This window comes from Patagioenas fasciata, chromosome W, assembly GCF_037038585.1.
Source record: "Patagioenas fasciata isolate bPatFas1 chromosome W, bPatFas1.hap1, whole genome shotgun sequence".
NCBI classification, from domain to species: Eukaryota; Metazoa; Chordata; class Aves; order Columbiformes; family Columbidae; genus Patagioenas; species Patagioenas fasciata.
Genome location: NC_092559.1, coordinates 46,421,994 through 46,436,995, shown reverse-complemented (window position 1 = coordinate 46,436,995; position 15,002 = coordinate 46,421,994). Strand labels below are relative to the sequence as shown.

At 40.1% G+C, this 15,002-nt stretch overlaps 1 pseudogene; it reads right to left on the bottom strand.

The window, feature by feature from the left end:
- The window catches only part of LOC136114541 (rapamycin-insensitive companion of mTOR-like), a 96,218-nt pseudogene extending 81,479 nt beyond the window's left edge, over positions 1-14,739 (bottom strand).
- Positions 14,740-15,002: the final 263 nt, after the last annotated feature.

Genomic DNA, 15,002 nt, shown 5'->3' with positions numbered 1-15,002 from the left:
CATGACAACGCCTGACCACATCACACAACTAACACTTCCAAAGTTGAACAAATTGGGCTACAGAGTTTTGCCTCATCCACCATATTCACCTGACCTCTTGCCAACTGACTATCACTTCTTCAAGCATCTTGACAACTTTTTGCAGGGAAAACACTTCCACAACCAGCAGGATGCAAAAAATGCTTTCCAAGAGTTCATTGAATCCCAAAGCATGGATTATTATGCTACAGGAAGAAACAAACTTATTTCTCATTGGCAAAACTGTGTTGATTGTAATGGTTCCTATTTTGATTAATAAAGATGTGTTTGAGTCTAGTTATAATGATTTAAAATTCACGGTCCAGAACCGTGATTACTTTTGCACCAACCTAATAGCAGGATTTTTCTAGCCCACTCAAGATTCTCAGTGGTAAGAGATTAAAATCAAAACAAGTCTCAGCACTACCCCTCCTTCTCTCTTTTGAGTTATCAGCTATAATCTCTTCTCACATGATAAAGAAAGGTATTAGAGACTGTGTGGAAAAAAAAAACCTGCTGATGGAGACAATATGGAGTCAGTACAGCTGACTGACATAGCTGATAAGACCATATATAGTTAAAGTTTACCTTTCTGACTAATCGAAGTGCTTGTGTTCTTTCTACTTCATTGCTGTATGTCAATACACCTAAAATAAGTTAAAAACCACATTTCATTTATAACAGTTAAGGTGAAAGTTAGTGTTGTTAACATTTCACATTAATATTTATGCAATTGAGTAAACAGATTATGACATTGTTGAAAATTCTGCCTTTCAGCAAGCATATTCATTATGATTGGTCAATTAGCTTCATTTTTTTTCCAGTTATCTTCATTATAATTAAATCATTAGAATGTTTTCAAATATGCAGTGACAAGGCATAACAGCTTCAAGAAATGTTTTCTGAGCTAGTTGCATTTGTCATTTCAAAAGAAACTAAACAAAATATTTGTAATGTTGAACATCAACAAGTTTTGTGCATGTTCTCAGATCAGAAAAGTCCTTTTGCTCCAATAAAATTAAACAGCACACTAAAATGTACTACTTGTGTATATTTATAAACAGAAACACACACATATATATCAGTATATTAAATCCAACAAATTTTAACAAAGGAAGCACTAGAAATTATAATATTTAGATCTACTCATGTTACTGATCTTATTATTTCATTATTAGTTTGCCTTTGGTAGTCTTCTGTTGTGCCATGGGTTATACTTAGGTAACAAGTTCTTGGGCATGAACTACTTTTTTCCCCTGTCTTTTTACTAGCAGCTCCAAAGCACTCTGATAATACAAAGAGTCAGAACAACTCCCATAAAAGAAACTTAAGATATGAAAATTACCGAGGTTTCAACCTTCTAATAACACCACAGATTCATTTCTGATTAGTGGCATTTGCGATTTAAAAACATCTATAGTTTATCTAATTTTTTAATTACTCATAGTATATCACATATTAGAACATCATTTTATCTGTATTAGCTGGTGTGATGTATTATCCATTTATTTTTAAAGAGAGACATTATTCATATTGAAGAAAAACTACTTTTATAAAGCTACATATCAAGAACGTAAGAGGATATGAAAACACCCATCTCAATCGTGAAAAAAACAAGTGATTTACAATTGCACATTTTACAACAAGGAAGAAAGGGAAAATTACCTGGCTATCAAGTAATCCACTTTCAACTTTAGCACCTTCTGGAGATTACTCGAGTCTCGAATGAGATAGTGGAGGGCTCGCAGTCCTGCTGCTCGCACCTCTTTTGCTTAATTTAGTAAAGTTAACCGCAGACTACAATGAAGAAAACAAGGGGAACAAACAATTATTTAGCCACAGGCAGACTTTACTATCTGACATGCAGCCACTACCTACTCATTTAAAAAAAAAGGGTTGATTTTTAATGAGAAATATTCTTCATTAATTTTCTGTCTAAGAGATACTCACCTATATAACCTAGAAGGCAAACCTTCATCCTGTTAGCAGATGTAGACAATATATTAATCTGAAAAAGCCACAAACCAATTTTTATTTTTTATTTTTAAAGAACGGTTTGTACATCTCTGAAATTATATATGACCAAGACTTGTATATGACTTGTTATTTGACAAAACAGCTGAGAACACTATTAGTCCTGAAAAAATATTCTGGATTAGTTGCAATTTTCAAGAAAATACACAGTTGGAGAGTATTTCCTCCTATGCTAGACTACCAGTCCATAAGTATGAGTCCTCAAAACAATGTCTTCACAGAATCACAGAATCACAGAATGTTAGGGATTGGAAGGGACCTCGAAAGATCATCTAGTTCAATCCCCTCGCCGGAGCAGGAACACCTAGATGAGGTTACACAGGAAGGTGTCCAGGCAGATCTTGAATGCCTCCAGAGTAGGAGACTCCACAACCCCCCTGGGCAGCCTGTTCCAGTGTTCTGTCACCCTCACTGAGAAGAATTGTCTTCTCAAATTTAAGTGGAACCTCTTGTGTTCCAGTTTGTACCCATTGCCCCTTGTCCTATCATTGGTTGTCACCGAGAAGAGCCTGGCTCCATCCTCGTGACACTCACCCTTTAGGTATTGATAAATATTAATGAGGTCACCCCTCAGTCTCCTCCAAGCTAAAGAGACCCAGCTCCCTCAGCCTTTCCTCATAAAGGAGATGCTCCACTCCCTTAATCATCTTTGTGGCTCTGCACTGGACTCTCTCCAGCAGTTCCCTGTCCTTCTGGAACTGAGGGGCCCAGAACTGGACACAATATTCCAGATGTGGTCTCACCAGGGCAGAGGAGAGGGGAAGGAGAACCTCTCTCAACCTACTAACCACCCCCCTTCTAATACACCCCTGGATGCCATTGGCCTTCTTGGCCACAAGGGCACAGTGCTGGTTCATGGTCATCCTGCTGTCCACCAGGACCCCCAGGTCATTCCCCAACTTATACTGGAACCTGGGGTTTTTCCTACCCAGATGTAAGACTCTACACTTTCCCTTGTTATATTTCATTACATTTTTCCCTGCCCAGTTCTCCAGCCTGTCCAGGTCTCGCTGGATGGCGGCACAGCCTTCTGGCATATCAGCCACTCCTCCCAGCTTGGTGTCATCAGCAAACTTGCTGATAGTACACTCTATTCCCTCATCCAGATCATTAATGAATATATCGAATAATACAGGTCCCAGTACTGACCCTTGAGGCACTCCACTAGATATACGCCTTCAACTAGACTCTGCCCCATTGACCACGACTCTCTGGCTTCTTCCCTTCAGCCAGTTCGCAGTCCACCTCACTACCCAGTCATCCAGACTGCACTCCCTCAGTTTAGCTGTGAGGATGCTGTGGGAGACTGTCAAATGCCTTACTCAAGTCAAGGTAGACCACGTCCACTACTCTGCCATCATCCATCCATCTTGTTATGTCCTCCTAAAAGTCAATGAGGTTGGTCAAGCACGACTTCCCTTTGGTGAAGCCATGTTGACTCTCTTGACACCCAACAGAGATAAATTTGCACCTTAAGTAATTATATGCACCACTCACTAAAGATGTTAAAGCACCAATACTTTTACGTGAAATGTGAGAGAGTCATAACTTAAGCAGCCCCATACAGCACAGATTTCTACAGATTTAATTTCAACATATAATCAAAACATATTTCTCTTTAGACAGATTTTGAAAACACTTTGCTTGCACCACGGAGAGCTTTCCTAAACATAAATGTCATAATAATGTATTTTCCTAAATTTATTAGCTAGGTAAAAAGAAAGTAGATTTTTAAGACCTCCAGAGACGGAGTTTGACATATTGCCCTTTTGAAGGCCTTCAAAAGATTTGCCCCTTTTGCTTGACTAAATAGGAAAAAAAAAAAAAAAAACAACAACCCCCACCACACATACCACCCCAAAAGAACCCCAACTCTCAGTCACATATTTTAGTAGGATTACTTTAGTGGACATCTAAGAACGTAAATATTTCAGCCAGTGAGACTGAATTTCAACCTTTTCTTATTCTAGGATGGTCATGCATGGTAATCAGCTATACCAAGGACAAAATCTTCTCAATCTTTCTGCAGACCAGCCAGTCTTTGTAAAAGTCACTATAACAGGAACCTACTTCCAGGCAATGTCTAGACAAAGTAAAAAGGCTGCAATACTATATGCAAATAAAGATGATCTGATTATTACTTTCACATAAAAAGAGTGCCACTAATTGTCTGTCTCTATGTACTTTAAGCTGAGCTAGAAGCAAATAGGAAACAGATTCTCAATATTGTGAGATTAAGAAAAAATCCTCTTCTAAAAAAGCTGAACTAGGAGAGGTTTATTTTCAAGTTATTCAAGAAAAGCAGACAGAAGAAAAGACAAGTAATTTTTCAACTGTGTTGAGTAGATAATAGGTATTCTTTAGATCACGAATCATGCTTTGTTTCTAGTGTTGCAGATTTGCAGAGATGGAAATCTGAGTAATGAGCACATGAGACTCAATTGTTCTTCGTGATATTTTTCTATTTGGACTTTTACCTCACAATTTGCAATTGGTTTGGATATGCCAGTTTAAGACACTTCAGTGGAATTTCCTTTTACGACAGAAGTTATCCATTACTCATGAAAACAGTGTCATTGCTATCCATGATATTTCTTATTAGGACAGCCAAATACTGAATCTGGATTCCTTCCCCCCCCCCCCCATCAAGTATATTACTTTTATATTTGAGAAGAAAACATCTCTTGAATGGCAAAACAAAGAAATCTTTAGACAAATAGTTTCCTTAAAAGCAATTAATGCTTTGAAAGCTTGTTCTACAACTCACAAGAGGAGGATATTCTTAATTTGCAGACAGAAGTTAACTTAGAATTGGCAACAGTGAAACACAACAAAGGACATTATCATGAGATCCAACATCCAAAAGCAGAAGGGATCAAAAAAGGGATTGTATGGGAATATAGCAGAAGAATGGTGAGGAGGATCATTGTAAATATGCTCAAGTGACTGCAGCTGGGGTGTAGAAAAAGCACATACATCACACTAATTGTTTTACTGGCCTCGTGTGCTTGACAAGTAGAACCTCTGTGTTAGACAACACAGGCCTGTGAGAAACTCTAAGGCACCTTATCATTATGCCTGAGATTCCTGCTTTGTGAGAAAAAGTGCAAGGCTGTGCCTGCTTGAAGCCTTGAAATACAGGCAAACACAGCCATCGCAGTGATCTTCTACCAGGGCTGAATTCTGCAGTGCCTACGTCCCCGCTTGTGTTACCTCTGCCCGGGAGCTTAGGTGGTGTTTTAGACAACCCCTGGTAGAGAGGTACTAAAATAAATTTGCTCTTTGCAATTGCATTCATGACCTCTGGCTCTTCTTGCAACCTGCCTGTGTTGGCTCACACAGGGATGTGTCACTATCTTTAAATAGTGAGAATGCAATGAAAATATGTAGCTAGCCAGAAAGAAATAGCCCTAAAATAAAGGCCATAAAAATCCATAAAGGTCAAACGAAAGCAATAACATATAAAACTGTACAAGGCTGAACAAAAACCTCTCAGTTAAAAACAAAACCTAAACAAAAAAAACCCACCAGTCAATGAATGAACTACAAAAACCTGAGAGAGTGTAACACGAGCAAAAAAGAGAAACCTGACCTTATAAAGCCAATTAAGATATGCTACAGCAGGTAGAAAAAAAATATGTAGGAAAACTACACACATGTGTCTATGTCTGCATGTTCTGACTTATCAGTTGTATCACAAGCAGAAAACTTGAAAAATGAATCAGACCTACTGCATAACCTAATAGGAAAGGGAGAAGGAATGAAGCAAATAAGAGAAACAAGCACCTTTTTCGTACTAACTCATTGCTTTAGAGGTCTGCATGAAGATTGCTATCTTAAAGTCTTTTTTATTATACTAAGACTAAGAAGTGCAAATGATGGAAGAACTGAAGGAAATTCATCAGTAAGTATTGTCACTGGCCCACCAAGCTTCACATATAAGTGTTTGGAAAGAACATTAACATGAGTGATCTGCATGTATTTACTAGCACCATATTATAAACGGTAGTGACCAAGATGGAAAAAAGGCAATAAACAGGTCTATACAAAAAGTTAGACATGTGAAGCACCCAGAAGAGTTTACACAAACTGTATTCTGCTAATCTTTTGAAAGAGTTAAAGGAGTTATTACAATAGTGTATAAAAAGGCATAAAGTGTTGATGAAGTTTATATTAAGGGATATAAAGAGGTTACAGGGTGATGAAAAGCAGTTTCACAAATCAAAATCTGAAAAGATAAATTCAAAGAGCAGAGGTGAATGGAAGACTGTTATCCAGTTAAGTACTAGAGATCCAATGAAGAATGGGGAGACCTCAGACTCTAATTTAACAATTGGCCTGGAGTGACGGGTGGGGACTTGGATTGCAGGGGTATAATTGTCCAAGATTATTTTTGCTGCAGGTCCCTCTTCAGTAGGCACCCAGCTCAAGCTGCTCTACACTGTACCTTTGAAATAAATTATTTATTTTAGAAGAATTTCTGGAATCCATGCCTGAGTCTCTGCTACGGGAAACCTGGGGAAAAGAAACTTTCTTAACAGTTTGGCAACCCAGATGGGACCCTAGGCCACCACCTTCAGAGCCTCTTGTCTTCAAACATCCAACTACCGGCAATGGGAGAGTTCACCTGGAACTTTTGGGGAGTGGGAGGCACTGAAGGGTGAGTGTTAAAATTCCCGTAGCAGATTTAGTAAAAGTGTTGCTGCAGTTTGTTCACATGTGCGTGGCAGCGAAAAGCACACAAATTAAAGGCATAAAGCATACATAGCACGTAGTTAAAGGCAATGGGGAATATACTCGGCATAGAGAAGGGGAGGTCCTTAGCTGAGATATTACAAAGTTGGTAAAAAAATGTATGGTACAGTGACTTTGTCAACAAATGCACAATGACCTTACGTCAAGAAGATTGGCCATTTATAACTAAAAACAGAAGCCCAGCAGAACAGTGGCCACCACCAATAGAGGGAACTAACATTTTAAGGGTTAACTAAACATATAATGGGTGCCTACTAACGAACTAACACTTTAAGGCTTAGCCACACAATAAGTGCTTAGTTTAGAGCTTTATGTAAACTTATGTTAAGAAAAACAGAACCCCATCAAAAGCCAAGATAAGAAGTTTTACTGCACCTAGCTGTAAACTTGAGGAGACAAGATAACGAAGATTAACAGCAAAAGGGGGCGCCAGTCTGGTTTCAATCGACTTGGCAGCTTGGGTTCCAGTCAATTCAACATAATGAGCCAAAGGTAAAAAGTTCACTGTGACGAAGCTGAAGGAGCCTTCATCCAAAGACCCCCAAAAACCCCTCCTCAAGACCACCAGATGGCACTGCACAGGTGCAACAGGGAGGGGTCAAGGCAGAGACTATGGAAATTATTACCTGGTGCGAGGGCAAAAAATCATGGACTCCACACAATCCAATATGAATTCAAGCAAAGTCATTTATTACAGAGACAAGCCTCCTTATATATGCAGTTATTTCCTGATCATGTGTCCATGCTCCAAGCATGCATTAACTGATTGGATATTGTCCATATTCACGGGCTGTCCACGTCCCTGAGTTTAACTGCTAATAGGTCTGTTGATTTACACCACGTTGGGGCCTTGTTATTTCGGAGTTGCTTCTCTCCCACGGCAGGTCCTGTTCCCAGCCTTGAAACTCCTGGCTGGTTCAGTAACAAATCTCTATCCAATAGCAACCCCTCCACAACTCAGCCTCAAGAAAATCCCTCAAATCTCCCACAATTCCCCCTTTTTGTTTTTGAACCAGCCAGGTCTTGTTTACAACACGCGGAATCATCTTTGAAATACACTGCAGCATACAACATATGATTAACAACAACGATTACAGTTAGATATAACGTAGCTAAGCCTAACATAATAAGATCAAACAACTACCCACCATTTGTCAAACCCTAATTCTACTATGACAATCTTATTAACGTGCTGGGTTAGTTTGTCTAAAGTACTATGAATAGATCCAGAATGATTAAACAAGTTAATACAACATCTTTCTCTTAAGTTCATCACAACCATGTCCTTACGATAACAACAAAAATCTATAGCAACACCATTTTGAAGTGTAACATGCCTAATACCATCAACATCTACTATTAATTGAGTTAGTATCTCAGAAGTCAGATTAGCCTGTTTAAAAGACCAATAACTTAACTTTGATATGTCTCCTAAAGCTTTACCAGCTGCTAGACTAGGGAGAATACTAGATACTAGAGATACTATGGTAGGAATGTCTCATAATTTTACCTCATTTTTGCATTGACTATCTAAGTGTAATATCACCCTTCTGACTCTCCTGCTGTTTGCTCACATTGCCATTCTCCACAGAAGGTACATCACCTGCTTGCTAATGGGCTTCTAGACCACCAGGTCGGTGAGCATCTATAACACTGAATTAGGATTCATGGTTTACATCTGAAACAGTCCTCACAACTTGTCTCTCTCCTGTCTGTCTGCATCCATTGAATCTTTGTTGAAGCCACTTAAATCCTCAGCCTGTAATGACACAAGCATAACCTTTTCCCCAGGTTATCAACTGATGTGGCTTTTTCCATTGACCATTAACTAGTGATTTGACCATAACTAATGTAGGTTCTTTCTGATTTAGCATGGTTTTGGGTCATACTTGCAAAGTGTTTCATCACAGGGCAAATGTAGGCTGCACCACTTAGATATAAGTGATTCATCACATACAATGCTTTTGACAATTGGTTGTGTGGTGTTTTCCCTACTTCTCCCCCTTTTTGTTTTTAAAAAAACAAAAACAAAACAAAAAAAACCCAGTTCAGAATCAGATACCTTGACTACGTACTCAGAATCACAAATCAAATTTAGAGGTACCTCCTTAAAAAGCTCTAAGCAATGTAAAGCTGCGCCAAGTTCTGCTAATTGGGTTGAACATTCAATAATTTTTACAGAATAATGCCAGTTGTTATCTTCATGCCAGACCACTACAGCTTTATGAGACTTCCCTGAACCACCAACAAAAACTGTGCAAGTATGTAGGATCAGACCAACTACAAGTATGGTCTGTGACCTGATGTTAAAGACTTGCAGGTTCTGCAGCAATTTACGTTTAGGCATACCAAAAGCTGTGCTGGTAAGAAAACCAGCTAGCGCAATTTACAAAGATGTAGATTGCAAACAAAAAATCAGAATTAAATTTCACAAATGGTACATATATGACAAAAGGATCGTGACCTATTAAGACTTAAATTAATTCCCTGCATTTCGTGATCAGAGTAACAATTGGTATATCAGTCTGTTAGCAATCTCATCATACTGTCCCACAATAGCCACAGGTTGTTTCTATGTTGTAGCTATAAATAGACAAATCTGCAAGTCCAATCGAATGCAGTCAGCCTGTAAGGTTGTCATAAATTTATTCCTCAAAGTTTCCAACTCCATTTTGGCTGTCATATTTATTGGATATTGCTTTCCCTTACCGGATCGAAGTCCTGTTTCATTTCTATCAGTGTAGCGTTTGCTTTATCGAAACATTGGGTGTTAATACTAGTGGAAATACAGCATTTGAAATTTCCTTGGAGATTTCTCACTTGCAGCAAGCAGATCTGCACCATCCAAGCAGTTTCTTGTAGGACATGCAACTAAACAGAATTCTCAGAAAATGTTATTTGAGCTTACAATTTACTTAACAAATCTTGACCCAAGAGAGGTATAGGGCTTTCTCACAACTACAAGAATTCATCGGTTAAAACTTTGATCCAAATTTGGCATTCCATTAGTCTCAAAAAATGACATTTCTTTCATTCCCATGACCTCAAAAACTAGCACGGTGAATTTACTAAGAAGTCTCTTACAGCTAGTTACCACAGAATAAATCTATTAAGAAAAATTTTGGTTTAATTTCCCAGCTTCATTAGAACTATGGATCCACTGGCAATGCCTTTAAATTTCACCCTCAGCCTCCTTCATGCAGTATTACAGTTCTCTAGCAGTAACATTGCTGGGGGGGAGTGCGTGGAGGGGAATAAATGTATCTGTGGTAATAGATCACAGAATAGTAAGAAGGGAAAAACACTTTTTGCATGTATATGAGTCAAAATGTGATGATAATGCAGATTTTTGGGCACCAGAGTTAAGGGTTTTAGGATCTCTTGTATCTGGTGTTGGCACAGCTAAAACTTTAAATACTTTAGAAAAATTAGGATGCTGGCTAGCTAAGCAAACTAACAGAACTTCTAAGGCTTTAAGTGGACTTTTGTTAGATGTAGATTCTGTAAGACATGCTACACTGCAGAACAGAACCACAATAGACTTTTTGTTATTAGCTCAAGGACATGGCTATGAAGATTTTGATGGGGTTCATTAAATAAGTTGTTTAGTGGTTGGGGGCTTTCAGGGTTGTTGTTATCAGCAGTGAAAATGGGAGTGGTTGTCTTGATGATTGCTGTGATTGTGTTACTAATGTTGCTATGCATGATTTCTCTGCTGCAAGGGGCCCTGCAGCGGACAACGAAGGGAATTTTTTTAGCACAAAAACAAAAAGGGGGAATTGTGGGGGACTACGGTGGGTCCGTGGATTCCCCGACGGAGGGCATGGGAACAGAAATTAACCTTGAAGATATTAAGGCCTACCCGTGAGAAAGATGGGAGTAAAGGAGTATCCAGAGATGTTAAGGGTGTACCCGTGAGAGAGAAGGGAGTAAAAGAGTAACAGTGACGACAGCAAAAATAGCCAATGAGATGTTACTGCTGTAACTTGTAACCAATAGTGAATAGACACATTAATTGGTAAAACTGTATAAAAATGCACTTGTGGCAATGTATGGCATCTACTACTTTCATCCTGGAAGAACATGGTCTATGTCGTTTGTCCGTCTCAACCGCAACAACTGAGTTTACTATCCTTGAAGAAGTTAGAAGGGTGGTCAGCAGAACTGCCGCTTTGGACTTGCGAAGGGCAGACTATGACCTCTTCAGAAGGCTGGTTGGCAGAGTCCCTAGGGAGAGAGTCCTGAAGGGCAAAGGAGTCCAGGAAGGCTGGTCTCCCTTCAAGAAGGTCATCTTAGAGGTGCAGGAGCAGGCTGCCCCCGTGTGCTGGAAGGCGAGCTGGCGGGGAAGAAGGCCAGCCTGGCTGCATAGAGAGCTGTGGCTGGAACTTAGGAATAAAAAGAGAATTTATAACCTTTGGAAGGAGGGGCAGGATACTCAAGAGGAATACAAGAATTCTGTGAGGTTATGCAGGGAGAAAATCAGAAGCGTCAAAGCCCAACTAGAGCTGAGTCTGACCACCGCTGTGAAAGACAAGAAGAAGTGTTTCTATAAATACATTATCAAGAAGAGGAGGGCTAAGGAAAATCTCTATCCCCTGATGGATGCAGAGGGACACAAAGTGACAGAGGATGAGGGAAAGGCTGAGGTACTAAATACCTTAATCACCTCAGTCTTTAATAGTCAGAACAGTTGTGCTCCAGATACCCAGTTCCCTGAGCCAGAAGACAAGGATAGGGAGCAGTATGAAGCCCCAGTAATCCCAAGGGAAATGGTTAGTGACCTGCTACGCCACTTGGACACCCAAAAGTCTATGGAGTCAGATGAGATGCACCCAAGGGTGCTGAGGGAGCTGGCGGAGCTGATCACTGAGTCACTTTCCATTATCTACCAGCAATCTTGGCTAAATGGGGAGGTCCCAGTTGACTGGAAGTTGGCTAACATGATGCCCAACTACAAGAAGGGCCAGAAGAACAATCTGGGGAACTACAGACCTGCCAGTCTAACCTCAGTGCTGGGCAAGGTCATGGAGCAGATGATCTTGAGTAACATCATGTGGCACATACAAGAGAACCATATGATTAGGCCCAGTCAACATGGGTTTATGAAAGACAGGTCCTGTTTGGCCAACCTGATCTCCTTCTATGACAAGGTTATCCACCTAGTAGATGAGGGAAAGGCTGTGGATGTTGTGTACTTAGACTTCAGTAAGGCCTTTGACACCCTATCCCACAGCATTCTCCTGGAGAAGCTGCAGATCATGACCTGGATGGGTCTACTCTGCAATGGATAAAGAACTGGCTGGATGGCCAGGCCCAAAGACCTGTGGTGAAGAGAGCCAAATCCAGTTGGCGGCCATTCACGAGTGGTGTTCCCCAAGGATCAATACTGGGGCCAGTTCTCTTTAATATCTTAATCCACGATCTGGATGAGGGGATTGAGTGTACGCTCAGTAAGTTTGCAGACGACACCAAGTTGGGTGGGAGTGTTGATCTGCTGGAGGGTAGGAAGGTCATACAGAGGAATCTGGACCAGCTGGATTGTTGGGCTGAGGTCAGTTGTATGAGGTTCAACAAGGTCAGGTGCTGGGTCCTGCACTTGGGTCACAACAATCCCATGCAATGCTACAGGTTCAGGGAAGAGTGGCTGGAAAGCTGCCTGGCAGAAAAGGATCTGGGCATATTGATTGACAGCCATCCAAATACGAGCCAGCAGTGTGCCCAGGTGGCCAAAAAGGCCAACAGCATCCTGGCTTGTATCAGGAATAGTGTGACTAGCAGGACTAGGGAAGTGATTGTGTCACTGTACTCGGCATTGGTGAGGTCGCACCTTGAATGCTGTGTTCAGATTTGGGCCCCTCATCATAAGAAGGACATTGAAGTACTGGAGAGAGTGCAGAGGGCAATGAAGCTGGTGAGAGGCCTGGAGCACAAGTCTTATGAGGAGCAGCTGAGGGAACTGAGGCTGTTTAGCCTTGAGAAAAGGAGGCTGAGGGGAGACCTTATTGCTGTCTACCACTGACTGAAAGGAAGTCGCAGCATGGAGATTGTTGGTCTCTTCTCCCAAGTAGAAAATGATAGGACAAGAGGAAATAATGGGCTCAAGTTGTGCCAGGGGAGGTTTAGATCAGATATTCGGAAAAATTTCTTTGCAGAAAGGGTTGTCAGGCATTGGAAGTGGTGGAGTTACCATCCCTGGAGATGTTTAAAAGGCGTTTAGACAAGGTTCTTAGGGACATGGTTTAGTGCTAGAGTTAGGTTAGATTATGGTTGGACTCGATGATCCTGAGGGTCTCTTCCATCCAAAATGATTCTATGGGCCCAACAGAACAAAAATAAATGACAAACTGTTGACATTAATGCATGCATTGTGCAGAAACACCAAGGATTTATCTGTGAGAGTAATAACATTAAGAGTATCAAAAATGACAACAAAAAATAGAAAAATTACCCTTGAAAGTACCTAAACAGGGTGTTTTAGTAGCAAAGAAAGTGATGCTACAAAGACATATATTCACAACAAACTAACATAAAATGTTTAACTTGAAATCTTAGGTCTACATCAAGAGTATGCTCTAATTTCTGTAAGAGTACATTTTTACCAGAAGTGCTTTCTACAAATACTAAGATATTTAGAGGTATTTTTACATTTATGAGGAATATAATAAAGAAATCCACACTTGAACTTGGAGGAGTTTTTCCCCTCTTTGCCTGAAAACATATAATGTATTTGATTTTACTCATTAAAATATCTGTAAGGTGCACATATTTGCATTATGAAATTTCAAACACATCAGAACTACAGAATACTATCTAAAAAGGACAAATAAAATTAATTGCACCTAGAACGATTAAAGTACTCTAGTATTGCTCTAGTGCTTCTTACTACTTACCATATTATGATGCTGTCATACGTAAAACCTAGTTTTTCTTCAGCATGGCCAGTATTATTAAGAAGCTGAAAATAAAAGAAAACATCTGTTACTTTTAAGTCTTTAAAAATTACTATGTAAAAATGAAGATTTCTGTCAATACTTTTAAAGAAAACTGAGGAATTTCATTCATGGGAAGCAGAAACTTACCAACTTCAGACTTTCCTAATAATTTCTGCTGTCAGTATTCTATGCCTATATACGTCAGAAACACAAACCTGTGGACTGTCACAGTAGAGAAAAGCTTGCACAACTGTGTAAGCTGCCTACTGGCCAATTATTCAATTCCAGATTGCTCCTCATGGAGCTGGAAGTTGGCAATGGCAAAGTTAAGATTAAAGGTCAGGCAAATAAAGTGAAAGTCATCATGGGTGTCTACTACAGGCCACCTTGCCAGGATGACAATGCTGATAAGTTATTCCTTAAAGAACTAAGTGAAGCCTTTGAGTCAGCTGCCCTTGTCCTTATGGGAGACGTATACCTGTCATAGGTCAACTGGGAATATCACACAGTTGGCACCAACAGGTCCAGAAGATTCCTAAAGCATCTGAATGATAACTTCTTGGTGCAGGTACTAAGGGAACCGACCAGGAAAGGAGCCTTCCTAGATTTACTTCTCACTAACAGAGAGGGTCTCGTGGGAGAAGTGGTGACTGGTGATTCCCTTGGCCACCGCGACCACGAAGCAGTCAGGTTCAAAATCTTTGCTAACAGAAGGAAAACTGCCAGCGAGACCTTAACACTAGCTATGAGAAGACCAGACTTCAAGCTGCTCAGAAAACTACTTACTAAGATTCCCTGGGAAGAAGTTTTTCAAGGTGTTGGGGTCCATCAGTGTAGGTCATTTCTTAAGTATCACCTACGAAACCACAGAACCAGGCAATTCCAAAATGCTGAAAATCTAGCAGGCAAGGCAAAAAGCCAGCTTGGTTAAGCAGGGATCATCTTCTTGAAATACAGCGAAAAAAGAAATTACGTGATCAGTGGAAGCAAGGTCAGGCATCATGTGAGGACTACAGAGATGCTGCTCACCATTGCAGGGAGGAAATTTGCGCTGCCAAAACTCAAATAGAATTGAAGCTGGCCACTACTGTGAAGGACAATAAAAAAGGCTTTTTAAAAATATATTAATGGCAAAAGGCAAACTAGAAATAACATTGGCCCATAACTTGATGAGCATGGTTAACTTATAAACAGGGACATAGACAAAGCCAAGATGTTTAATGCTTTCTTTGCCTCGATCTTCAACACTGAAGATGGGCTTGG